The sequence below is a fragment of the Salvelinus namaycush genome, chromosome 20, assembly GCF_016432855.1.
Source record: "Salvelinus namaycush isolate Seneca chromosome 20, SaNama_1.0, whole genome shotgun sequence".
Lineage (NCBI taxonomy): Eukaryota > Metazoa > Chordata > Actinopteri > Salmoniformes > Salmonidae > Salvelinus > Salvelinus namaycush.
Genome location: NC_052326.1, coordinates 15,446,566 through 15,459,659, shown reverse-complemented (window position 1 = coordinate 15,459,659; position 13,094 = coordinate 15,446,566).

Genomic DNA, 13,094 nt, shown 5'->3' with positions numbered 1-13,094 from the left:
CTTAGGACACTTAATAAGTAACAACAAACAACAAATATATAAAGATAACTTTATCCAATTACTCAGTAACATGAAGCAGATCTAATTAAATTGAATAATCTCTCCATAAATCTTACAGTTAGAATAAACCTATTTAGAATGGCATGGCTCCCAAACATTTTATATTTATTTTCGATAATACCAATTACACCACCGAAGACATTCCCTGAAAAAGTATGCTCTGCCATAACAGAGTTCATATGGGCAAATAAAACTTTTTAAATGTCCCTAAGTCTGAGGGTGGTTTTAACCTTACAGAATTGGAATTGTATCAACTCGCTACCCAAGGCTTTTACTAGCGACATATTGTTAAATGCACTAAAGAGGAACAATGGGTACATATTGAAGATGCGCATGCTCATCTCCAGAATATTTTCATGAAACGGATAATACAAGAACCAATATCACTCCCTAAAAACAAACCCCTATGGAACAATCCTTTGATAGCGTTTCAGAATTCACTGATAAATTGGTACACATGGATGACGTGGTAATAGGAAATGCAATTATTTCCATGACAGAATTAAAAATGCATTTTGGACTGACCAATGTAGACATTTTCAAAAAATGGATATTTGTATTTTTTATTTCACCTTTATTTAACCAGGTAGGCCAGTTGAGAACAAGTTTTCATTTACAACTGCGACCTGGCCAAGATAAAGCAAAGCAGTGCGACAAAAACAACAACACAGAGTTACACATAACCAAACGTACAGTCAATAACACAATAGAAAAATCTATGTACAGTGTGTGCAAATGTAGAAGAGTAGGGAGGTAAGGCAATAAATAGGCCATAGAGGCGAAATATTTACAATTTAGCATTAACACTGGAGTGATAGATGTTCAGATGATACAGAATGGTGTCGTCTGCGTAGAGAATCACCAGCAGCAAGAGCGACATCATTGATATATACAGAGAAAAGAGTCGGCCTGAGAATATAACCCTGTGGCACCCCCATAGAGACTGCCAGAGGTCCGGACAACAGGCCCTCCGATTTGACACACTGAACTCTATCTGAGAAGTAGTTGGTGAACCAGGTGAGGCAGTCATTTGAGAAGCCAAGGCTATTGAGTCTGCCGATAAGAATGCGGTGATTGACAAAGTCGAAAGCCTTGGCCAGGTCGATGAAGACGGCTGCACAGTACAGTCTTTTATTGATGGCGGTTATGATATAGTTTAGGACCTTGAGCGTGGCTGAGGTGCATCCATGAACAGCTCGGAAACCAGATTGCATAGTGGAGAAGGTACGGTGCGATTCAAAATGTGATCTGTTTGTTAACTTGGCTTTTGAAGATTTTTAGAAAGGCAGGGCAGGATGGATATAGGTCTATAACTGTTTGGGTCTAGAGTGTCTCCCCCGTTGAAGAGGGGGATGACTGCAGCAGCTTAAAACTTATTCTCAATAGGGGGTGCTGTTTGCACTTTGTAATAATTTCGTTCCCAAATTAAACTGCCTCGTACTCAATTCTTGCTCGTACAATATGCATATTATTATTACTATTGGATAGAAAACACTCTCTAGTTTCTAAAACCGTTTGAATTATATCTGTGAGTTAAACAGAACTCGAATTTTTCCTATGAGGATGTGAGAATGCAGAATTATGCAAGCTGTTCCCAGGTCAGTTTATTAATTTGCCTGTCTTCTATTGGTTGAGATGCACTGCATACGCCTTCCCCTGGATGTCAGCGAAGAGTGAGATTTGAAATGGAGTCTCTAGGCAGATCTGAGAGGTTATAAATAGCTTGGGAACGGAGGGTCCTGTCTTTGTTCACTTCGCTCTGACGCAGGAAGGACCTTGGCATGTCGTAGTAGAAAGCTCCGGTTATAGCTCTTAGATATATCCGGCTCTGTTTTTATTCGATATAGCTGTTAAAGACATCATAATGTTGTTATTTTAAACCGAGTTATATCAGTTTATGTCAGTATATTGCGATTTTCGGATATTTATTAGTGTTGCGTTCTAGGGAGTTGGTGATGTCTGGCCCACATGGCTAATGTTTACTGCTAATTGCAACGTTGAAGACTACATTCTACAACCGAGCAACGATTCTTTTGGACAAAGGACAACTTTCCCAAGATTCTGATGCAAGCACATCAAAAAGTAAGAACTATTTATGCTGTTAATTCGTTGTTCTGTTGAAAAATGTAAAATGCATATTCCGCCATTAATTTCCGTGCGGTCTCGCTTTAACGCACGCTGTATGTCGTAGTAATGTTAATTTTAAAAATGTGACACAGCGATTGCATTAAGAACTAATGTATCTTTCATTTGCTGTCCAACCTGTATTTTTTAGTCAAGTTTATGATTAGTTATCGATTAGAATAGGTGCCTCTCCCAAGATTTCTCCTGACATTTTCTTTGCAGCTTGGCTACTTTTCTCATTGTATAACCACGATTTGTGCCGCTAAATATGCACATTTTCGAACAAACTCTATATGTATTGTGTAATATGATGTTATAGGACTGTCATCTGAAGAATTCTGAGCAGGTCAGTGAAAAAATTAATATCTTTTGCTGGGTTATACGTTATCGCTATGTTTGGCTTGAATCAATGCTGTTGTGTGGTTTGCTATTGTGGTAAGCTAATATAATGCTATATTGTGTTTTCGCTGTAAAACACTTAAAAAATCTGAAACATTGGCTGGATTCACAAGATGTTTGTCTTTCATTTGCTGTACGCTGTGTATTTTTCAGAAATGTTTTATGAGTATTTAGATAATTCACGTTGCTCTCTGTAGTTATTCTAGTCGCTTTGGTGAGAGTTGTGATGGTGGCTGCAATGGTAAACTATGATTTATACCTGAAATATGCACATTTTTCTAACAAAACATATGCTATACAATAAATATGTTATCAGACTGTCATCTGATGAAGTTGTTTCTTGGTTAGTGGCTATTTATATCTTTATTTGGTCGAATTTGTGATAGCTACCTATGCAGGAAAAAAATGGTGGAGTAAAAAAAGTGGTGTCTTTTGCTAACGTGGTTAGCTAATAGATTTACATATTGTGTCTTCCCTGTAAAACATTTTAAAAATCAGAAATGATGGCTGGATTCACAAGATGTGTATCTTTCATCTGGTGTCTTGGACTTGTGATTTAATGATATTTAGATGCTAGTATTTACTTGTGACGCTATGCTAGTCAGCTTTTTTACTGATGGGGGTGCTCCCGGATCCGGGATTGGGAGGAATTAGAGGTTAATAATCTTTAGGGATCTCAGATGATATGAAAGAGAGGTTGAATAGGCTAGTAATAGGGGTTGCAACAATTTCTGTAGATCATTTTAGAAAGAGAGGGTCCAGATTGTCTAGCCCAGCTGATTTGTAGGGATCTAGATTTTGCAGCTCTTTCAGAACATCAGCTGTCTGGATTTGGGTGAAGGAGAAGCTGGGGGGGGGGGCTTGGGAAAGTTGATGCAAGGGTGCTGAGATGTTGGACGGGGTAGGGGTAGCCAGGTGGAAAGCGTGGCCAGCCGTAGAAAAATGCTTATTGAAATGATCGATTATCGTAGATTTATCGTGGTGACAGTGTTTCCTATCCTCAGTGCAGTGGGCAGCTGGGATGAGGTGCTCTTATTCTCCATGGACTTCACAGTGTCCCAAAACTTTTTGGAATTAGTGCTACAGGATGCACATTTCTGTTTGAAAAAGCTAGTCTTAGCTTTCCTAACTGACTGAGTATATTGGTTCCTGACTTCCCTGAAAAGTTGCATATTGCGGGGGCTATTCATTGCTAATGCAGAAGGCCACAGGATGTTTTTGTGCTGGTCAAGGGCAGTCAAGTCTGGGGTGAACCAAGGGCTATATCTGTTCATAGTTCTACATTTTTTGAATGTGGCATGCTTATTTAAGATGGTGAGGAAAGAACTTTTGAAGAGCAACCAGGCATCTTCTACTGATGGGATGAGGTCAATATCCTTCCAGGATAACCGGGCCAATTTGATTAGAAAGGCCTGCTCGCTGAAGTGATTTAGGGAGCATTTGACAGTGATGAGGGGTGGTCGTTTGACCGTGGACCCATTATGCACGCAGGCAATGAGGCAGTGATCGCTGAGATCCTGGTTGAAGACAGCATAGGTGTATTTAGAGGGAAAGTTGGTCAGGGTGATATCTAAGAGGGTGCCCATGGTTACGGATTTTGGGTTGTACCTGGTAGGTTCCTTGATAATTTGTGTGAGATTGAGGGCATCTAGCTTAGATTGTAGGGTCACCTAACAGTACGAACTCTGAAGATAGATGGGGGGCAATCAATTCACATATGGTGTCCAGGGCACAGCTGGGAGCTGAAGGGGGTCTATAACAAGCGGCAACGGTGAGAGACTTGTTTTTGGAAAGGTGTATTTTTAAAAGTAGAAGCTCGAATTGTTTGGGCACAAACCTGGATAGTATGACAGAACTCTGCAGTAGATTGCAACTCCGCCCCCTTTGGCAGTTCTTTCTTGTTGGAAAATGTTATAGTTAGGGATGAAAATTCAGGATTTTTGGTGGTCTTCCTAAGCCAGGATTCAGACACGGCTAGGACATCCGGGTTGGCAGAGTGTGCTAAAACAGTGAATAAAACAAACTTAGGGAGGAGGCTTCTAATGTTAACATGCATGAAACCAAGGCTTTTACGGTTACAGAAGGCAACAAATGAGAGCGGGGCTCCTTGTCGGCAGTAAAGGGGTCCAGGCCAATTGGCTAAAGAGGTACTGTAGCCCAGGAATTGGCTGATGGATCTCTTCGGCTAGCCGGGAGATGGGCCTAGCTCCAGGCTAGCTCCAGGCTAACTGGTGCTTGCTTCGGGACGGAGACGTTTGCCCGGAGTAGCCACTCGGATGGCAGCTAGCTAGCTGCGATGATCCGGTGTAAAGGTTCAGAGCTTGCAGTAGGAATCCGGAGATGTGGTAGAGAAAAGCAGTCCGATATGCTCTGGGTTGATATCGCGCTGTGCAGACTGGCAGGAATTGACCGGGCTGAGGCTGACTGATGTTCGAGTTAACGGTGATGACCGCTAGCAGTGGCTAAGTGACTACTAGCTAGTAGCTAGTTAGCTGGCTAGCTTCTGATGGGGGTTCCCGGGTTCTAAAGTATAAAAAATAGCAGATTCGTACCACATTGGGTGAGGCGGGATACAGGAGAGTATGTTCAGTCCATAGATGGACATTGAGATAATAAAAAAAAATAAAAAAATGCGAAATATATACAAAGAAAACAATATATATACTGGACAAGACAAGACAAAAACAGATGTCCGACTGCTACGTCATCTTGGAACAAAGATGCAACTTAAAAGTTTATCACAAATTTTCGACCTGAAAGCTTTTGGACATTATAGAAATGTTGAGGGAATCCTATTTGACTTGAAAAATATACTCATATGATACACTACATGGCCAAAAGTATGTGGACACCTGCACCTGAACATCTCATTCCAAAATCATGGGCATTAATATGAAGTTGGTCTCCCCTTTGCTGCTATAACAGCATCCACTCTTGCTGGAAGGTTTTCCACTAGATGTTGGAACATTGCTGCGGTGTGGCTGAAATAGCCGAATCCACTAATTTGAAGGGGTCCGCATACTTTTGGCCATTTAGTGTAAAAATATAAACTGTTAGAATTAAGACTTAAAAAGAACTGATATAGGCAAAAGAAAAGCGAGAATGTTTTTATTTGTCAAAACGGTAGTCAAGCATCGATCATCAGAATAAGACACTCAAAATGTATAGCTCCTTTCCAATTAATGTCAAGAGTCTTATTGTAAATAAGAATTTCTTCTTAACTGACTTGCCTAGTTAAATAAAATAATAAATAATCTTTCCAATAAATGTCGAGGGTCTTCTTCTGGTGACATGATGATTGATGCTTGCCGGACGTTTTGACAAATAAAACATTCTCGCTCTTATCCATAACATAAGAACTCCTACCCTATCGGCAACAAGTCAGTTCGGTGGAAACATATTTTCTTTATGCTATTTTAGAATATTCGCATGGAAATCTGTTGCCAATTGGATGGAAACCTAGCTACAGATAGAATGTTACCCTAACTAACGGAAACTGGACACTCAAACATTAGAGGAACATTATGGCTAACATTACAAAAACGTTCTTTCTCCCTAGATTTGTTAGCTGGGTTGTTACTGGTAGCAGGACAAAACCAAATGTATAATCCGTTTAGTTTACATGTGACAAATTGTGGGGGGGCTTTGCTTCTGGTCAATAAGTGCCAATAAGACGGCCCGATCACTCAGCAGGTTGTCTTGTCGACCAGCTCAGTCACTTGTTTCAGCCATCAGCGTCCGTCCCAGTGAAATAAACCATGGTACCGCACAGTAGGACACGTCCCCCTATGTCAGCTCTCCCTTACACAACAACACAATAGGCTATAGCAGGGGAAAGCAGAGAGCACTCATTGACTCTTAATCAGCTAGAGTTTTACCCGCTGCTAGAATAAACCCATCCAGACTGAAACAAAATACAAAATACCATTTACATTTTCTTCCTCGAGGCCCAGAGATGCGGGGGGGGGGGGGGGGGGGAACCTGCCTTCGGCACAATCAAGGCTCTGTTTCTGTTTTTGCTACCACCTCCATGTTCTTTTTGGCGTACCACTGGGAGCGCGGAGGGGGACTAAGTGGCCTGACCCCACCGGGTCACCTCACACGGTGGTGGCCTCTGTTGGGCAGGCCCCAATCCGCAGCGCTCACATCCCACCCTGTTACCGATAGAGAAGACTCCACTGGTCCCCAAGAGATGATGACTGAGTTCACTCCTTCTATTATTAAAAAGCACATCCCTGCAACAACATTTATTACTGAATTACATCAAAATAAGCACATGTAAATGTGAGAGGTGTCAAAAGCATGATTTTTTGTTGTTGTTGTTGAGGTAAGGGACAAGGCAGAGTGATGTTGGTGGAGACAGGGGAAAAACATCTTGATCGTTTTGGATCTTCTCGTGTTCACTTCAGTGAGCGTGGCTAGTTAATGAGATGTTTCTCTGTGCCTTTGTACTGTCTATCACACTCCAGCAGAGTGCTGTTTGAAGTCTGATATTCTGTGTCTTGTGTGTATATGCTGTGTCTTGTTTCTAGTCCACAGGGGTCTGTCTGAGCTTTTTGTTATCATGAACGGGTCTTTTGTCTTTAGTGAGACCATTTCACATTCATCTCCTCCTCATTAATCCAACAACCCAATCATCGGCCATCTTATCTCTCTCTCCCTGTCTCATCAGAGGAATTAAAGCAATTATGTATAATATGGATGATGGGAGAGGGGGATGGTGTTTGTGTGTGTGTGCGTGTGGTACTCACAATTCTCCTATAACAGCCAGACCACATCACCAACTCCTGTTCCTCTTTAAAAAAAAGAAAAACAAACCCATAGCAGGATTAATGATGTGTTAGGCTCTAAATGTATACACATCCACGTCTCACTGTCTGTGTCTCTCTCTCTGACTGATATGGAGAGTTGTGGATGAGTGCCCCTGTGCTGCACAGAGTGGTACAAGCAGGAGAAAACACTCTGCCTGATGTTTCCACTGACACACACACACACACACACACACACACACACACACACACACACACACACACACACACACACACACACACACACACACACACACACACACACACACACACACACACACACACACACACACACACACACACACAGGGACTGTCCAACACATAAACAGCCATAAAACACTCATCTGTTTTTCCTTCGATCTGGCAGAGACTACTACTGTACCTGGTCCATTGTGTCTGTGTATTAAAATGGGAAATGGTTGTGCCAATTCTGATTGTCAGGTTTTGTAACAAGTACTGTACACGGAGCTCATCAGAACTAGAGGATACCTAAATAAATGATTTGCTGTGATTGTCTGACAGATCCTCTGGGCTATTTACATACTGTATTATAGGTTATTAGCACTCCTGCAGTAAAATCACTCCTATAAAATGATGTGTGTTTTGGTACATGGGCCCTGCCCAGTGTTATTGAATGGCATGTAAGGGTTATGTACTTTGGGCTTGACTGGTGCGGGTTCTCTGCATTGACTTTGTAAGGGGTCATTGTTTTAGCGGTTATCACATTAGTGTTCATTGATTGAGAAGTCATTGATTTACACATAATTGTCATTATAATCCATCTGTAGCTGACTCGCCAGTATGTTTTTGTGTTGCAGCTTTATCTCTTCGTGTACGTCTCAACACCTGACTATTATGAATAGTGTGCTGTCTGGATGCCATGGCATATACTATGTGATAATGCATGGATGTGTGAGTGGAGAATAGATTATGAATAGCAATCACTGCACCTCTCGATACAGTAGCTACACATTATCACGCAAAAGGGGGTTCCAGTTCTGTACAGTATTCAGCATCCCAATCTCCACCCATCCCCCAACACACCAAATCATCCTCCAAACATACTCTCTCCCCTCAGAGAAAGAGTTACTCTAACATAGAGGCAGGACGTTTCAGAATTTGCATCTGAATACCAACTTTTGTTGGTAAATTCAAGGGTCCTTGGAGAGTTTGCAAATTCTGTCCAGATGCAGCTTTACAATCCAATGGGAACAAAGTCACACATTCTCAAAGCCCTGCCAGTCTCAATTATGACCAAAGGAATCTGTGTGATAGTGTTGGCAATAGGCTGCATTCAGGACTGGGATATGTGTTTGACATTCTTAGGTGTTTCATTAGTTTGTTTTTACTTGTTGTGGATGAGTGGAGAACTTGAGTGTCACGAATGTGAAATGGACAGTGGAGTGTTCTATTTTATTCTATTTCATTTGACTCTATTCTATTTGAAATCCTTGCACTGGGAAACTAGTAAAAAAAATGCCTGAAGCAGACATTCTCATGCTTTGTTCTATCCAGACTATTCCTTGAGCTGTCTCACTCTCTGATCCCTTTTATATCTAGACAAAAACCCACAATCTTTACCATGCCATCTTCTTTATAGCGCCTTTTCTTTGTATCTGAAAGGTGTAGCTGGTAAGAAAAACTATACATTAAATTCCCCTCTGGACCTAGTGATTGTTGTGGTATTTTCTTTAAAAATTCATCTTACGGCTCTGTGAGAAAACCGATCTGTGAAAACGTGTCCTGGTTTTGGGACGCTCACTTGGGTCAACCAATAGCTACACTCCATTCACTTGAGAATATCACCGGTCACTTCTCTTCGCATGTTTTGCTCCGACCATTTACTGGAGATAAGATCTGCTGCTACTATTATAAATCAGTTGGCGAGGACGTTTTCTAGCAAGCTATCAATGTGCATAACATCAAACAAGCAGAGAGAGGGTAGGAAAAAACGGTGAAATGCCGATCTGCGTTTTGACTGAGTGACAGCAGATCATCTGCCCACTGCAACTTTTGAGACACACACAGACACACACAAGTCCACTGCTCCTGATCTGCTGCCACTTGTTTAATAGAAACGTGCAGGGAGATGAGTAGCCTAGATATTTCCAACCCCTATTAAGCATTTTAAAACACATCGTTTTTTCCAATTATGAGTAAGCTATCATGCGATCTGACTATCAACTGTCAATTACGAATACCATTTCCAATTCAGTATAGGCTATGGCCAGATCCCGCCGAGGCTACTCCTACCCCTCGGTGTGCCAGCTATTCACTGGGATGTACTGTATGTATGGGGATATAACTCAAAGAAAGTGGCAAATAAGGGACCATTTGAAAGGGAACACAAGCATTGGAATTCTGTGTGAAATATATATCTCTCGCTCTCCCTCTCTCCCAGTTGGATCATTGATTGGGGCAGACAGTCTGTTTTGTGCTTCTGTGCTCTTCCATATTTCATTGGCAGGAAGCTGATTAAATAATGAGAAACGTACGGATGGAATCAGTCGTCCTTCAATATGTAATAAGAGTCTGGTTCTCCTCATATTCTCTCTTTTTAGCCCTCTCTCCCTGGGGCATTGCTTGCATGCATCAGATGAACAACAACATTTATTTTATTCGTAGGAAAACAGCATTAACTACACTGCTAAATCTTTTGGATATTTCTATGATGTTTTGATGTTTTTGTCCAAACTGAGACGTTTCTGTTCAACTTGCTAGGTGTCTGTCCCTCTGTCCTCTGTGGAGGGACATTGCTATAATGTGTGTGTCTCTCGGGTGTTTGTCTCTCTGGTGAAAGCATTTGGCCCCTACACTCCCCTCTGTTTCACCACAACGCCCATAGTGTGACACAGCTCCGTTGTCATGCCATTCATAATTCATCTTTATCCATAAAATATACAGCCATCATTAACATTTAATGCAAAGATGGAGTGTTCAACATTATATTTTCAATGGCCTTCACATTAGGGGGATTTCAATATGTATCAGATTTTGGTGATGCACTTCCATTTTTAACCAAGATACAGATCGCATTGACATATAGTCACCTCCAAAATTATTGGCACCCTTGATAAAGATGAGCAAAAAATACTATAAAATAAATAATACAAATACAGAGCTATGTTGTATGCACAAAACATTTGGTGAAATGATATTATTTTATACTGATTCAATTGCTCAGAGAAAAATATTTTCTTCTTAAAAATATGTCAAAATTATTGGCACCCTAAAGATTCTTATAAATAAAATGAAACTGAATGTAATCTTCATTAACATTCTACTTGTTTTAAGTTCATCTAATTTGAAGGAACTGTATTGTGGCCTTTGATGGCTTCCCGTTTCACTGAGATAGAAAAATGAGGTAACACTCATGTAAAATCCCTTTGTCATCCATCACCATGGTAAAAGGTAATGAACTCACAAATGAAAATAGACAAATTGTTGTTGACGTTCATAAATCAAGCAATGATTTACTCTACTCCTCCTCTGTTCCTCTGGTGATGTAGAGGTTAATCCAGGACCTGCAGCCCCCAGCATCACTCGCATTCCGCATCACTCGCATTCCGCATCACTCGCATTCATTTGTTGCCTTCTGTAAACGTAAAAGCCTTGGTTTCATGCATGTTAACATTAGAAGCCTCCTCCCTAAGTTTGTTTTATTCACTGCTTTAGCACACTCTGCCAACTCGGATGTCCTAGCCGTGTCTGAATCCTGGCTTAGGAAGGCCACCAAAAATCCAGAAATTTCCACCCCTAACTAACTATAACATTTTCCGACAAGATAGAATGGCCAAAGGGGGCGGAGTTGCACTCTAATGCAGAGATAGACCTGCAGAGTTCTGTCATACTATCCAGGTCTGTGCCCAAACAATTCGAGCTTCTACTTTTAAAAATCCACATTTCCAAAAACAAGTCTCTCACCGTTGCCGCTTGTTATAGACCCCCTTCAGCTCCCAGCTGTGCCCTGGACACCATATGTGAATTGATCGCTCCCCATCTATCTTCAGAGTTCATACTATTGGGGGACCTAAACTGGGACATGCTTAACACCCAGGCCGTCCTACAATCTAAGCTAGATGCCCTCAATCTCACACAAATTATCAAGGATCCTACCAGGTACAACCCAAAATCCGTAACCATGGGCATCCTCTTAGATATCATCCTGACCAACTTTCCCTCTAAATACACCTCTGCTGTCTTCAACCAGGATCTCAGTGATCACTGCCTCATTGCCTGTGTGCGTAATGGGTCCGCGGTCAAACGACCACCCCCCAAACACTTCAGTGAGCAGGCCTTTCTAATTGACCTGGCCCGGATATCCTGGAAGGATGAGCCCATCAGTAGAGGATGACTGGTTGCTCTTCAAAAGTGCTTAAATAAGCATGCCACATTAAAATAATGTAGAACTAAGAACAGATAAAGCACTTGGTTCACCCCAGACTTGACTGCCCTTGACCAGCACAAAAACACCTTTTGGGGTTCTGCATTAGCAATGAATAGCTCCCGCAATATGCAACTTTTCAGGGAAGTCAGGAACCAATATACTCAGTCAGTTAGGAAAGCTAAGGCTAGCTTTTTCAAATAGAAATTTGCATCCTGTAGCACTAATTCCAAAAAGTTTTGGGACACTGTGAAGTCCATGGAGAATAAGAGCACCTCTTCCCAGCTGCCCACTGCACAGGATAGGAAACACTGTCACCACGATAAATCTACGATAATCGATCATTTCAATAAGCATTTCTCTACGGCTGGCCATGCTTTCCACCTGGCTACCCCTACCCCGGCCAACATCTCAGCACCCCTGCAGCAACTTGCCCAAGCCCCCCCCCCAGCTTCTCCTTCACCCAAATCCAGACAGCTGATGTTCTGAAAGAGCGGCAAAATCTGGATCCCTACAAATCAGCTGGGCTAGACAATCTGGACCCTCTCTTTCTAAAATGATCCACAGAAATTGTTGCAACCCCTATTACTAGCCTATTCAACCTCTCTTTCGTATCATCTGAGATCCCTAAAGATTATTAAGCTGCTGCGGTCATCCCCCTCTTCAATGGGGGAGACACTCTAGACCCAAACAGTTATAGACCTATATCCATCCTGCCCTGCCTTTCTAAAAATCTTCAAAAGCCAAGTTAACAAACAGATCACCGACCATTTTGAATCCCACCGTACCTTCTCCACTATGCAATCTGGTTTCCGCCACCCTCAAGGTCCTAAACTATATCATAACCACCATCGATAAAAGACAGTACTGTGCAGCCGTCTTCATCGACCTGGCCAAGGCTTTCGACTCTGTCAATCACCGCATTCTTATCGGCAGACTCAACAGCCTTGGCTTCTCAAATGACTGCCTCGCCTGGTTCACCAACTGCTTCTCAGATAGAGTTCAGCGTGTCAAATCGGAGGGCCTGTTGTCCGGACCTCTGGCAGTCTCTATGGGGGTGGCACAGGGTTCAATTCTCGGGCCGACTCTTTTCTCTGTATATATCAATGATGTCGCTCTTGCTGCTGGTGATTATCTGATCCACCTCTACGCAGACGACACCATTCTGTATACATCTGGCCCTTCTTTGGACACTGTGCTAACAAATCTCCAAACGAGCTTCAATGCCATACAACACTCCTTCCGTGGCCTCCAACTGCTTTTAAATGGTAGTAAAACTAAGTGCATACTCTTCAACCAATTGCTGCCCGCACCCTCCC